This window comes from Papio anubis, chromosome 9 (genome assembly GCF_008728515.1).
Source record: "Papio anubis isolate 15944 chromosome 9, Panubis1.0, whole genome shotgun sequence".
Lineage (NCBI taxonomy): Eukaryota > Metazoa > Chordata > Mammalia > Primates > Cercopithecidae > Papio > Papio anubis.
Window position 1 is genome coordinate 3,122,751 of NC_044984.1, and position 15,270 is coordinate 3,138,020.

Here is a 15,270-nt window from a genome sequence, read left to right on the forward strand (position 1 = left end):
CCCAGCACTTTGGGAGGCCGAGACGGGCGAATCACGAGGTCAGGAGATCGAGACCATCCTGGCTAACACGGTGAAACCCCGTCTCTATTAAGAAATACAAAAAACTAGCCGGGCGAGGTGGCGGGCGCCTGTAGTCCCAGCTACTCGGGAGGCTGAGGCCGGAGAATGGCGTGAACCCGGGAGGCGGAGCTTGCAGTGAGCTGAGATCCGGCCACTGCACTCCAGCCTGGGCGACAGAGCGAGACTCCGTCTCAAAAAAAAAAAAAAAAAAAAAAAAAGTCTTTGCTAAGTTCTGATGCTGCAAAAATAAACAAGATAAACGTCCTTATCTTCACGGGGCTTGTTAGCCAGTAAAGAGTTGAGAAACGGGTTCGAAAGATGACAATTCAAAGGACAAGGCGAATGGCTTCTGAGAGCAGAATGTTATGTGAGCTGAAACAGTTCGGCCACCTTGATTGAGGAGCACCATTTCATGCAGAAGGTGGTGGTGGACATGAACCCTGGAGGGGAGCTTGCATTTCAACAGAAGGAGTAAGGATCAGCCTGGGGCTAGGCCCTGAGAAAGTTGGGGTGTGTGAATGGCGCAGGTGGGCCAGGTGTGGGATGTGTGCAGGGAAGCCATGGAGGAGAGGTTGGGCAGGTAGACAACAGCTGTATTGTGGGCGGCCTCAGATCACCAGCCGAGAACTTTATCTGTCCATTCTTTCTTCCAAGAGAAGTTGAGTGCCCACCATGTGCCAGCATTAAACTGGTGCTGTGAAGACAGCCATCAACCTTGGGAGACCCTGGGAAGTTTGCAGGTTTTGAGCAAGGGTAACAGAAGCAGGGCTGGGCTTAAGGAGGATGAATCTGGGGTCTGTGAAGAGGGGACGTCATGGTAGGGAGAGTGGCTGGGCACCTGTGAGGAATGGTGAGGAGGCATTGAACTTGAGACACTTTGGAAGTAAGATCAGGATCATTTGTAACTTGATTGGGTGGGGAAGTGAGGAAAGGTTGAAGGTGAGGGGGAATTGAAGCTGACTCTGTGCTGGGTGATTGTGAAAATGCAATGCCATTTGCTGTTTCCAGTAGGTATTGTTTCGTCAACTAGATTGCAAGCCCCTTGAGGGCGCATGGATTCTCACTCCCTCTGATGTTCTCCTTGGCCGTGAATTCACTGCTGTGAGGCACAGAACAGAGTAGGCACAGTGGACCCCTCAGGATCTCAAGAAATGAATCTTGCACTTTCTAGCATCCCAAATTTGTATCCACAGCAATATTTGTTCATGGGCCTGGCTTTCTCCAGAGTCATGTTTCTGCAGAGTCAAATGTTTCCTGCATATATCCTCACACCCCAAGTTAACTGCCTTTCAGTTTCTGCTGCAGTTTTATTTCTCACTTGGTGGCCATTTTCCACCAAGTTTTTATTGCTCCATAAGAGTAACTTTGAATGTGGTAGAGATGAAAACAACAAGGTGGCCCGTTCCTTCATATTGACCTCATAGCGTATGCGATGCAAACGCATCTCAGTCCGTTTACACACTTTTACATATCTTGAAACTTTGGGTCACTTGCGAGTGGCCAAAATTGTAATATTAAATCCTTGGATGACAAAGGTCTACCCCAGGGATGCCAAATACATGGCGGGGATTTTGTTACTTCTGTCACTGCCCGTGGCAGACATCACTAATCAATTGCAGCTGTGTTTTCTGCTGGGCCAGGGCTTGGGTTCTGATCGTAATGTCTTGGGTACCCACCAGCAACTGAGTGGCATTAGCACACTGCCTTCCTGTTTGCCATTTCTGGCCTTCTCCATTTGTTGAGTGAGCAGTTTCTTGGTGAGGGATTGCTGCCCCAAAGAGTGGTCCTTGATGGACAGAATTCACCCTAGAGTGGCTTCTTACCAAAGTGATGACCTAATTTTTTGCCTTCCTGCAGGAATATCCTGGAACCTTCTTTTATTTGTCAGCAGCCAAGGTGTTTGCAGGAAGTTCAGAGAGAACAGGTCAGTGTTGGTTCGGGTCCATTGTGGGGCAGGGCCTCTGAACGTCTCTGTTATACACTCCATCTGAAGTCAAGGTCTTTCTTGCCCTTTAACTGTGGGTTGGGGAGGATAGAAGAGGATGCTGACATTTTCTAGTTGTCCTGCCCTGACTCCTGGCTTTGCTTTCCTAAGCTCCTTAAATTGGGCTTTGGAGGCCAGGCAAGAATTATCTCCTTCCCACTGTTTCTGATTGGTGGCTGATGGTACTCTTAGATTCTTTCTTGGCCACCCCATTTGTGTGGAGGAAGCCTAGGGAGAGGCCTGTAACTTCCTGCTTCCTGTCTCCTCCCAGCAGGCTTGGGAGCCAGGGTGGAGGGGCCTCCCACCACAGGCCAGAAGAGAAGCTGCAGGAGTCCTGGCCAAACCTCAGTGCCTCCATTTTGCTATGCCCACCGCCCTCCACCAGGACCCTTACGGGGCTCTCTTCTCTGCTCCTCCAGGCTCCTGGGGGTCTTGCTGATGGTTTATTCATTGTTCCTAGCACTTGTGCATCGAGACCTCCCCTGTGCCAGACTACAGACCAGGCAGCCAGACAGTGGGGGTAGATGGTGCTGATTCAGGTTCCCTTGGGGTGCTGTTTACTGACCTGGGCCTTTTATGTGTAATTTATGTGTGTTTTCTCCTGCAGCTTCTCCCTGCTGTGTGATATGTAAAATCTTACTTTCCCTGAACCCAATGGTGTAGTCAGTGGAGCAGGGAGAGGGGGCGGAATGGTGCTGGCTGGTGGCTCATCTTGCAAACATTCTCTTGTCTGTGGGTTCCAGCAGGGGTTATTTGGTGCCCCAAGAGTGGCCAGGAGCCTCTTCTCATCCTGCCATGCCTTCACGTTATACTTAGGATGCTGGTACTCACATTTGTCATCAAAATCAGACTCAGTTTTAGACCCTTTACAAAGGTCCACAACCAATTTAACTTAATCAGATGAAGTTATAATTTGAATCTCATTTAACTTTCACAAAGGCCCCGCGGGGTAGCTGTCACGTCCTCCTCTTTTATCGGCAGCAGCAGGTAAGGCCCACACATAGTGTTAGCTGGAGCGGGGGCTCCAGCCCAGATTCTATGACTGCAGCGCCTGCCTTTTCTAATGCAGACCTGTGGCTGCTCTGAGTTCTTAACTGACGCTGGGAATCCGCTCCAGGTCCCTCCCTGAGCCTGCTTGCAGCAGGAATGCCTGAGCTCCCATTTTAAGTCCTCCTCCCGCCTCCCTGGGGCCCGTGTGGGTGTCTGCTTTCATTCTCGCAGCTCTGGGATTTGAGGCAGTGCCTGTCACTGAATGGTGCAATGGTGCGGTGCAGCCAGGCACATGGGCTTGGGTGGAGGCAAATTCGTCTGGTGAAGGTCAGGCAGCAGCCGTCCAGGTGCAGTGGCTCACGCCTGGAATCCCTGCACTTTGGGAGGCTGAGGCAGGAGTTCAAGACCAGACTGGGCAATATGGTGAAACTCTGTCTCTATTAAAAAAGACTGGGCAGCAGAGAAGGAAGGACTTAAGGACAAGGGAATGACCGTCTTGCTGTGCAGCATGTCCCGCACATCCTGTGGGGCCTGTTCCTGGTGGGCCCTGCCAGACAGAACTTGGTGAGGGGCTCCCCAGGAGGCCTGTATGGCCTTGGGGAGACACAGAGAGCCCCTGACATCAGCAGCTGTGTCTATCCAGATGCCTGCCTTTCTTCCATGCATCTGCGTTGAAACCCAAGTGAGGGAGACGTGAGCGGAGGCCTTGGCAGACAGGACGCTGATCCTCTCCGATGGCTGTGGCCCAGGGAGCTTTGGTTTTGCCATTTCTTCTCCTGCTCCGGAGCTGTGCTCTGGGATGTTGACCAGCTCTCGGGTAGGAGGTTCTTATTCTGGCCGCTGCTCCTCCCTCTAACTGCTGTGCGAACTTGGGCAAGTTGATGGCTTTCTTCAGGCCGGTTTGCTCACCCACAAAGCGGCAGGCTGGGTGACCCATTGCCAAGGCTCTTTCTGGCTCTGCTGGAGGTGGTTTCTGAGGTGGTATGAGTTGGGATGCCTGGGTTTTGGCTTCCAGTCCTGGGCCTGCCTTCTGCCTCTGACTAGTGCCTTCTCGGCCTCTGACCTGGAGGTGGATGGAGGAGGAAAGAATGAAGTTAATGAATAAACTGGAGATGCTGACTCCTGATAGGAGCCTGACTGGGGGTGGAGGATGTTTGCGGAGATGGTCCCCTGCCCTGTGAGTGGCGAGTGGCGGAGTCCTACTGCCTGACTTCTGTCCTGTGCTGACGGCTCTGCTGTTGCTTTGGTTTTAACTCTCTTTTCTGTGCCCCTGCCTGAGGCAGTGAGGACTAAGCCTCCGGTCCTGGACTCCAGCCCTGCATGTTAATCATTTCAACTTCAGTCATAGCCACAGCATCACGAAATGAGAATATCCGCGTGGAGCAGGTTAGCTTTCAAACCGTCTCCTTGCTCTCAAACCAAGAGCGTAACCAGAATTTCAGCCTGAACCAGGAGGGTGCTCTTCAGAATGGGAAGGAGACAGAAGAACTCTTTGCTGGCATCTGGAGTTGGGAGCATGATCCTCTCTGCATTTCAGCCCAATACTTTGGAGCCAAATGTAGATTTTTTTTTTGCCTATTGTTTAGTATTATCTGTGCTTTGATTTACCACACCCCTTCCGCCCTCTGTTTTCTCTCAGGCTCCCTTGCGGTGGATGGCTGGAAATTGATGATACTTTGAATATTCACTCACTTTCTGAGAGTCTTGTGACCATTTCTACTCTCAATGGTCATCATTTTTAGAACATCAGATCTTGTGATAGGAACAGGAAAGGATGGGGTAGAGAGCAGTCCCAGGGGTCTGAAGAGTCAGGAAGCTCAGTAAGTGCCCCCTAAAATCCCCCCACCTGCTGGGGAGGCGTTGCTGTTGTTGCAGGAAGGCTGGAGGGTCTTGTGGCCTTCGGGGTACAGGATCTTGGTGAGGCCTTGGCCTTGGCCTTAGTAGCTTAGGGTTGCTGCTAACTGTTACAGCACGTTTGTGCAAATTTGAAAAATGGCCCTTCTTCAGGTTACAAGCAAAAATTAAAGTGAATATATTATTGTGTAGCCAGAACAAAGTCCAGCTGTGTCTGAGGCAACCCCCTTGAGCCCTGGTGGGCAGTGACCCTGGCTGTGCGCACACTTGCGGGCACACCGCCTCCAATCATGGGGTGCACATGTTGCTGGGAACACACACAGTCTGGTCCCTCCCCTTGCAATGTGGGGAATGTGTCAGGTTCAGAGTCAGGGAGAGGGCCTCTGAGGACAGTGAACAGGTGAGGGAAGTGAGCTGGGGTGGGAGGGATTCTCAGAGCCAGATTGAAACACAGTGCAGCCATGCACGTGTGTGTGTGTTAGTGACTGTGTGCACACTTGCCTTACATGTGTGCTGGCTGTACTTGCATGGGTTTGTGTGGGAGGGCACTCTGCATTGTTTTGGCACTTAGTGGAGTGGCCCACGTGTGCACTCTCAACAGATCAGAACAGGCCAGACACAGTGGCTCACATCTGTAGGCCCAGCACTTTCGGAGGCCAAGGCAGGAGCATTGCTTGAGACCAGCCTGGACAACATAGTGAGACCTCATCTCTAATAAGAATAGAAAAAAAATTAATCAGGTGTGGTAGTTAGTGTGTGCCTGTAGTCCCAGCCACTTGGGAGGCTGAGGCAGAAGGATTGCTTGAGCCCAGAAAGTTGAGGCTGTAGTGAGTCATGATCGCACCACTGCACTCTGGGCTAGGTGACAGAGTGAGACCCTGTCTCAAGAAAAAAGGGGCCGGGGATGGTGGCTCACACCTGTAATCCCAGCACTTTGGGAAGCCAAGGCAGGCAAATCATGAGGTCGAGAGTTCGAGATCAGCCTGGCCAACATGGTGAAACCCCGTTTCTACTAAAAATACAAAAATTAGCCAGGCTTGGTGGTGTGCACCTGTAATACCAGATACTCGGGAGGCTGAGGCAGGAGAATTGCTTGAACCTGGGAGGCGGAGGTTGCAGTGAGCCAAGATTGGCCACTGTACTCCAGCCTGGGCAACACAGCAAGACTTCATCTCGGGAAAAAAAAAATGTCAGTATATACCTGTGATGTGAGTGCCTTCCCGTTAGAGGGCAGGGTAAAACCTGGACACGGTACCTGGGAGCCCTGCTGGCAGCCTCTCCCCTGGCCACCTGCCAGTGTGGAGATTGAGGCTGAGGGGCCCGAAGCTCTCCTACAAGCCCTGGGGGCAGTGGTGCCAGGGACAGTAGGAGCAGATCCTGCCCCAGCAAGTCCCCAGCCCCCTCTCAGGGCCAGGCTCTACAGGAGGGCTCAGAGGGGCAGGGTGCCCAGCTGCGTTTGAATGAACTGTGTCTTTCCGGGTGTGTGAACATGCAGAATGACATGTTTTGTTTTAGAAAAAATGAGGTAGAGGTCTGGGCTTGCAATTTTCTACTTGTCTTCATCCTGGGAGATTCTAAACAGCTTTGTTTAAAAACTGGACGTACGGATTGCAAAGACCTAAGTGAGGAAGAAGCCATTGGGTCCCCCAGGAAAGCAATTAGGTTTGAAGCCAGAGTTTGGATTTGTTTGACCATTTTGAGTGCTGTCTGCAGCATGTGGGACCTGGAGGCGCTTACAGCATCACCCATAGTGCGAGTCACTCCAAATTAGTAGCCATTTCAAACCGGCTTCCACTGACTTGCTGCTGGGAATGGGTGGGGCTGGGGGGGAAGCTCCAGGCTTGGCTGTCACCCGTCATCCAGGCTGTGGCTGGCAGAGAGGGGAGGGGGCTGGAACAGCCTGTCTTGGCTCTGCCTGCCCCCACTGTTGGCCAGAGAAGCTAGAGCTGGTGGTGGCCTGTGTCTGTGAAGGTCTCCTGGATGGACTAGTTCGTGCCCGCAGTGCAGGGAGAACACTGGAAACCATGCAGTTCAGGGCAGGGTTGGTGGAACTTTTTCTTGGCATCCATGGAGAAACTCAGAGGGCATCAGGCTGGGCCTTGAGGGAGGGCTGGGATTTAGGGAGGGAAGGGAAGGGTCTCTGAGGGGTTGTGGTGCTGGCCGGGAGCTTGGTTGGGGTGGGGACAGGTGTGGCCCACAGGAGAGGGTGAGCTGTTCCCTCTGGGGCACCTGGCATGCTGCTTGGAGCAGCTCAGGCGCAGGAGGCTGGCGGTGAGAGCCAGTGTTGGTCTTTGAACAGTGGAATGACAGGATGAAAAGGGGCATTATAGGCCGGGCGCAGTGGCTCACGCCTGTAATCGCAGCACTTTGGGAGGCCGAGGGGCGGATCACGAGGTCAGGAGATCGAGACCATCCTGGCTAGCACAGTGAAACTGTTTACTAAAATACAAAATTGCCGGGCTGCATGGCTTATAGTCCCAGCACTGGTGGCTGAGGCAGGAGATCGGGATGAACCTGAGGTTTCAGTGAGCTTCAGATTGGCGCCACTGCATCTGTGCCTAATAGAATGAGACTCCATCTCAAAAAAAAAAAAAGAAAAGGGACATTATAGGGAAAAATTTGATTGTAGCAGAATTCAAGGGTTTTTTTTTTTTTTGAGATGGAGTCTCGCTCTGTCACCCAGGCTGGAGTGCAGTGGCGCGATCCCAGCTCACTGCAACTTCTGACTCCCTGGTTCAAGTGATTCTCCTGCCTCAGCCTCCTGAGTAGCTGGGACTACAGGCACGTGCCACAATGCCCAGCTAATTTTTGTATTTTTTTTTTTTTTTGAGACAGCCCCACTCTGTCTCCCAGGCTGGAGTGCAGTGGTGCAGTCTCGGCTCACTGCAAGCTCTGCCTCCCAGGTTCACGCCATTCTCCTGTCTCAGCATCCCCAGCAGCTGGGACTACAGGCACCCGTCACCACACCCAACTAATTTTTTTTGTATTTTTTGTATTTTTAGTAGAGACGGGATTTTACCATGTTGGCCAGGATAGTCTTGATCTCCTGACCTTGTGATCCACCAGCCTCGGCTTCCCAAAGTGCTAGGATTACAGTTGTGAGCCACTGCACCTGGTCTCAAGGTGAATTTTTTTTTAAAAAGCATCGTTTTGGCCGGGCGTGGTAGCTCATGCCTGTAATCCCAGCACTCTGGGGGACCGAGGTGGGAGGATCAGTTGAGCTCAGGAGTTTGAGACCAGCTTGGGCAACATAGCAAGACCGTGACTCTATAAAAGATTAAAAAGCGTAGCCAGGCATGCGCATCTGTGGTCCCATGCGCATCAGCCTTCACTCAGGAGGCTGAGGTGGGAGGGTTCAGGAGGTTGAGGCTACAGTGAGCTGTGATCACACCCCTGTACTCCAGCCTGGACAACAGAGTGAGATCCTGTCTCAAAATAAATAAATAAAATTAAAAAGCATCCTTTTTTGTTGCAAAATAATAAAAACTCATTATAATATCCAAGCATTACATAAATTATAGAAAAGGAAAATCTCCCCTAATCCTACCCGTCAGAGATAATTACTGTTCATACTTTGGTTTGTATTATTTCCAGATATTTCTGTGATAGACTAGCATCCAGCCCTCTACGTATTTATCTTCTCAATTTCCATAAATAGAATTGAATTCAACTTACTGTTTTGCCCCTTCTGTGGGCATCTTTTCACATCGGTGCATTCAGAACGACCTCATTCTTTTCCACAGTTGCACAGATTTGGCGAATGGATTTTGTTCCGTTCATTACTGAGATCTATGCTGCATAGACCACCCCAGAATATAGTGGATTAACAAAAACACCGTTTTCTTTGCTTCTAGTTCTATGGGTTAGCGTTTTGGGCTGGCCTCTGCGGTCTTGCCTGGGCTTATTAATGCGGTAGCAGTCAGCTGGTGGCTCTGTAGACCCCGGACAGTCCAACGGAGCTTCACTCATGTATCTGGTGATTGGTGCTGGCTGTCAGCTGGGCTTCTCCCCTGCTGTGTGGTTTCTCACTGTCAAGGAAACTAGCCTTTCGGGTGAAAACCGTCTACAAGACCTCTTACTGTCTAGGCCCTGAAGCCTCACACACACAATGTCTGTTGATTGCCAGTAAAAGTAAGTCATGGGAGCAGCAGAACTCCGGGGTGGGCAGACTCTACCTCTTGGTGGGAAGGCTGGCCATGGCACAAGTAAGGTATATGTGTTCCAGGCGGGGAGGACGTAGACATGCGATCCTTCCCTGTGCCCAGAATCATGAGGAGTAGACGCCACAGATAATGAGGAATAGACCCCACAGATCTTCGGAAGATAGTGCAAACCCCTTCTCCTCCCAGCTCACTGTTCGTCCCCAGACGGGTCATCCAGAGAAACTGGCAGACACTTGATCTTCATGCTGGGCATCCTTTGAAGCGGAGTCAGTGTGTTGTGTGTGTGCACGCGGCTAGCGCTGGCAGAGGTTTGGGCTTTGTAGTAGACAGTGTCTCCTGCCCTGTGGCTCTGAGAGCTGTAGAAGTCAAACCTTCCTGCCCTCTGCAAGCTGCCAAGAGCTTGTCTTTTTGGTACTCCCTGCTAATTTTCATGGCACGTCTGAGAAATGTGTCGATGAGCGACAGGTCTTTAACAAAGCTAGTCCGGTCTTCCAGGCCCAGATCTCTGCTGGGATTTTATTCATTCGTTTGCCCAACAACTATGCTCCAGGCTTCCTCCCCATCCCCTCATAACCTTGGATATGAAATAAGAGGGCCCAGACCTATGTGATGCACAGACTTCACTTTTCCTTCTCGGGCAACTCACAATGGACTCGACACTGACTTCCCACAAGGTGTTCGTGTTTATATTTAGTTTTCTCATCACCTGCCTTAGTGGCTGTTCCCTTCCTGTGAAATGTTACCAATGGCAGGGAGGCAGGAGGAGGCAGGGGAAGAGCCAGTGATGGGTCATTAACGAATCCTCAAAGCCCAGCTTAGAGGATGCCGCAGTGGAGCTGTTGGTGGAAGAGTTCTCCCCAGCACCAATCATCCATCAAACTTACCTCTCCCCGGAGATCTGAGGCTGGACCTGATGAAATGCACTTTCCCGTGCAGTGGTGTTCTTTTGCCTGTCGACTGCTGGGTGGTTTTTGCATTCATCAAATAAGAACAAAGACGGAGTGGGCTTTCGTGTTTGAAATCCCCTTGGTGTTTTATTGTCTCCCTGCTCCCCCTCGGCAGCTTTTAGTAAAGACATGTTTTGTAGCTGAAAAGGTTCACTGTGAAAGCATCCTGCACCCCCACAACTCAGCCTCTGGGCTGGGCTCCTCAGCTGTGCTGTGGGAAAGGAGTTGCTGAAGACTGTGTTGGAGGAAGGAGCACGGCCTGGCACTGCAGCACCCTTGGGAGCTCCCCGATGCCTCTGGGTGACTTGGGGGTGCCAGCATTGTGCTCCTATTGCAGGGTTAATGAACTGATCAGCTCACAGATTTCGTATTAATCAGTGCTCAGTGTTGACGAAAACATGCAATGCTGACTCTGCAAACCTTTGAGAAATCTGGCATCACGGACAAGAAAAGAAACCTCAGCAACTGCTTTTGGCCAAAGAATTGGAAAAAACTGGATAGCGCTCCTCAGCCTGCTCCAACTGAGGGTTTGCTAGCTTGAGGCCTGTAGTAGGTAAATTCCCCAGAAGCAGAGACTGGCGACGCCCTCACTGACTCCTTACTTCTCTGCTCAGGTCCCCACTCCACGCCCCCGTTACTTGTTCTCCATGGCTGTGAGGATGGATTCAAACTCCCGCATGCTCAAGTCATACTGTCAGTTAATCATTAAGTCATTATTGTGCGCTTTGATTCCTCAAGGGTCTGAGGTATCTTTGGGCCCAGGTGCTCTGTGTGATAGAGCTTTAGCCAAGTGTAAAGTTAGGTCCGTCCCCAGCTCTTTCTGCTCATGGCTACAAATGTCTATTTCTGTTTTACCCAGGTCCCTCATAGTTCCCGAGAGCCCAGTCCTGCAGGACCTATAACACCAGGAGTGGGCTCTGAAGGTAGCAAGCCAAGTAGGAAGGGATAAGATTGCTACAGATACAGCCAGAGCCCTCTGTGGAGGACCCAGAGGAGATGCCTGCCTTGACTCAGCAGGGAGCTCGCACTGCTGTATGGCCACACCTAATCTGACATAAAAAGTGACGCTACCCACGTTCATCATCCACCTTACCCACTGGTTATCCAAATGGGTCTCAGTTGTTCGGAACATTGAATGTCCCCGTAAGGATAAGGATGGTCCTTCCCTGAGGATGCTCAGCGGACTCCCTGGGCTCTGAGGATTGTTCTGCAGGAACACAGTTGCAACATCTTTGGAACAGGTGTGTGGCTTTCCCAGAGAGGCCACAGTTGACTGGCTGAGAGGGAGGTTAGAAATGAGTAGGCAGGCCTCCCTGCCACCACGCCCAGGACTGGGGGAATTGGCGAGTGCTTTGAGCCTGCCCTTGGCCTGGACACTGCAGGCCGAGCCTCTTGCTGCAAGGAGCTCACATTGTGATGTTCAGATTGAACCTGGAACGTGGAAAGCATTGAGAGTCCTGGAGTTGACCTGAATCATACACGTTATCTTCTCTGGGAATACTTTTGGGGCCGCTGGCCTTTGGGATGCTGACACTAATTGCAGGACACACTTAGGCCAAGAAGGGAAGCCACGGAATTGCCCCCAGTTCTGGGAGATGGGCTGGCAGTCTGATTTCCTGGGCCCACCTTGCAGCTGGCTTTGGTTGTGCTGTGCCCATCAGCCGAAGTAGATGGACTTGAGCCTGTGTTTGGGGACCAGGCGTTGGGGGCAGTAGGGATCTTGAGTGTGAGCCCCCATCCTGATTCTGGGGCAAGGGAGAAGGTGAATTTGACCACAGGGAGAAAATTGGAGAGGTAGGGTCTGGTCTCCAGCTTACCCATAAAAGCTAGTGAGTCTCTGAGCACCCTCAGGGCACTGGGGAGGGCATCAGCTGCCGTTCCTGACTCTGCTGCAGAACGTAGATGGGGGCTGGAGGCTGCCTCATGCCACCCCCAACCCAGCCACGAGTTTCTGTTGCAGGGAACAGAGTGATCTAATGGATCCCTCATTAGAAGAGTGCCTGACACGGAGTAGGCCTTAACAGATATTTATGGCTGGGAGATAGGAAGGGGATAGTGAGTTACAGCTATGGAAAGAAACTCAGCTGGGCCAATCACAGTTTGAAGGATGGATGGAAAGACCCTATCCTACCTTAAAATGCCTCTTCACTAGCTTGAGCAGCCGGCGGAACCCCTGCCATTAGATGTGTGTTCTTTTGGAGGCTCTTTGGTTTTCAGGAGTCTTCTCTCGATTTGCTTTGTTTTATTGTTAATTTGTATTTATTTATTTATTTATTTTTAGAGACAGGGTCTCGCTCTGTCATGCACACTGGAGTGCAGTAGCACGATAATAGCTCACTGCAGCCTCCAACTCCTGGGCTCAAGCAATCCTCTTGCCACAGCCTCCTGAGTAGTTGGGACCACAGGTGTGCACCACCGTGACTGACTAATTATTATTTATTTGTGGAGATGGGGTCACACTATGTTGCCCAGGCTGGTCTTGAACTTCTGGCCTTAAGGGATTCTTCTGCTTCTGCCTCCCAAAGTGTTGGGATTACAGGCATGAGTGAGCCACCACGTCCAGCCCAGGAGTCTTCTCTTAAAACGCCACGGCCTCGGCCGGGCGCAGTGGCTCAAGCCTGTAATCCCAGCACTTTGGGAGGCCGAGATGGGTGGATCACGAGGTCAGGAGATCGAGACCATCCTGGCTAACACGGTGAAACCCAGTCTCTACTAAGAAATACAAAAAATAGCCGGGTGAGGTGGCGGCGCCTGTAGTCCCAGCTACTCGGGAGGCTGAGGCCGGAGAATGGCGTGAACCCGGGAGGCGGAGCTTGCAGTGAGCTGAGATCCGGCCACTGCACTCCAGCCTGGGCTACAGAGCGAGACTCCGTCTCAAAAAAAAAAAACAAAAAAAAAAAAACGCCACGGCCTCTTGGAGAGGCATCCTGTTTCTAGTGGTGGCAGGAGATCAGCATGGCCTTTTGGAGATGAAATCTAAGAGGTCGGGTCAAGCCACCCCCAGATTCCTGCTTTCTTCCCGTACCTCCCCAACATTGCCTCTAGAGGAGTCATTCCCAAACCTTTTCTTTCTGTGGTAACTGCAGCAGAATAGAAGACTCCAGGGACCTCCCCCCACCTCTCCAAGAAAATTATTGCCAAGCAGTCCTCATAGGCATGCATAGGATGATGGCGTGGCTTTAAAGAAACACCTAAGAGAATATCTATTTTTTTGGGTGGTTGTTTTAAATCAATTATCTTGTTGTTGTTGTTGTTTTGAGACGGAGTTCTGCTCTTGCTGCCCAGGCTGGAGTGCGGTGGTGCAATCTCGGCTCACCGCAACCTCCGCTCCTGGGTTCAAGCGATTCTCCTGCCTCAGCATCCCGAGTAGCTGGGATTACAGGTGGCTGCCACCACGCCTAGCTAATTTTGTAGTTTTAGCAGAGACGAGTTTTCTCTATGTTGGTCAGGCTGGTCTCGAACTCCTGACCTCAGGTGATCCGCCAGCCTCAGCCTCCTAAAGTACTGAGATTACAGGTGTGAGCCACCACACCCAGCAAAAATCAATAATCTCTGATACATTCTTGATTCGAGTCAGGAACTAAATCATGGATACTGCCACATCCTAAACCCAGTGCTGTAGGGACTGGTCTGTGCACCCTGGTGTTTCTGAGACCTCGCAGCCGCCTCCACCTCCCGATTCCCCATGACTCCAGGGTCTGCGCTGCGTGCTAGACAACTGACTTACTGGCGTGGGACTTCTGTGGCCGCACTGGCATTCTTAGAGACAGGGGCATTTCCAGCGTCTCTCCTAAGTATCTCTTGTACATTGTCTCTTTATTCCTCCTGAAGAGCAGAAGCCTTGGTTTTCCATTCACCGGTGCTTTCCCTGTTTTCTCATTGCCTGGTACCTGGTGGACACACAAATATTTTTTGAATGAATTAATGAATACTGCACTTGTGATCTAAGAGATGTGTCCCTAGTCTCGTCCATTTCCCCAGGACACTTAGAACACTTGCTTGCTTTAAAACCACCCATCTTCATATTGCAGGCATTTCAAACGTCTCAGAAGAGGCAGTGAGGGATTTTTTTTTTTTTTTTTTTTTTGAGACGGAGTCTCGCTCTGTCGCCCAGGCTGGAGTGCGGTGGCGCGATCTCGGCTCACTGCAAGCTCCACCTCCTGGGTTCACGCCATTTTCCTGCCTCAGCCTCCGGAGTAGCTGAGACTACAGGCGCCGCCACCGCGCCCGGCTAGTTTTTGTATGTTTAGTAGAGACGGGGTTTCACCGTGTTAGCCAGGATGGTCTCGATCTCCTGACCTTGTGATCCACCCGCCTCGGCCTCCCAAAGTGCTGGGATTGCAGAGGATCTTTCTTAAGTCAGAAGCTCCTTGTTAAAGTGTCCATGGCTCTGGGAGGGGAGCTATGCTGCCTTTCCCAAAGGAGGTGGCGAGGGAAGAGGAGGCCACTGCTCAGAATTGCACGGCTGAGGATACTGAGGCTGTCTTTCCTTGGGTGTCTGGGCAGTTGAGCAGAGGAGGCTGGAGCCAGGCTTTCTGGATTGTGACCCAGATTCTGTCGTTTCTCTCCCCCTCCCATGCCTGCTCCCGTCTTCGTCAGCTCGACCCAGGGTCACCTCAGAGCTCCCAACAGAGTCTGTGGGCAGCTTCGGAGGAAAACATGCACCCAAAATGGCCAAATCCGTGAGGACTTGAGAGAGGCACGTGTGTGGCTATTTTGGGTTTGGTGGGCTGAGCTCAGATCTCTCCGGCATTCCTGGCCACTGGCTTCTGAGAATTGACCAGAATGGAAGGATGATAAAAAGCGAGGCTCCAGGAGCAGCCCAGGAATTTGCTCATTCTTAATCTCTGGGAGGAGGTGCTCACCCCGGAACCCACAAGGAGGATGGGGCTGAGGGAAGGGACTATGGCAGGGAGGGGCAGGGGAAGAGAGGGAAAGTTCAAGACGATTTCCTCTTCCTCTTCTGTGACTTCCTGGAGGAGGGGTGGCAAGTACAGTGCTGGCCCAGGGCCAATCTGATAAGGGAACAGGACTTAGAGCCCAGAGGAATGGTCCCCCGCCCCTGCCCAAATCCATGCCTCTGGGGGAGTTGCCTGGTAACTGGGATGGTGCGGCAGCCTCTCTGCCTCTCTGAATGTCTCTTTCAATTTCTCTGTCCTTCTCCCACATCAGGCTAGGGACAGCTCTGGCCTCAAATGCTTGGGGAACCCTCATCTCTTTCTCCCTTCCCCAGAGTCAGGCAGAGAGGCCCCTTTCACTCAGTGCCCATGAG

General features: G+C 51.7%; 1 protein-coding gene across 1 annotated transcript in view; it reads left to right on the top strand.

Moving 5' to 3' along the window:
- Positions 1-309: 309 nt before the first annotated feature.
- Positions 310-15,270, top strand: part of TSPAN9 (tetraspanin 9) — a 206,675-nt gene continuing 191,714 nt past the window's right edge. The window contains exon 1 of the mRNA XM_017946494.3: positions 310-1,984. The gene's annotated coding sequence lies outside the window, so the exon portion shown is untranslated. The remainder of the gene's footprint in view (positions 1,985-15,270) is intronic.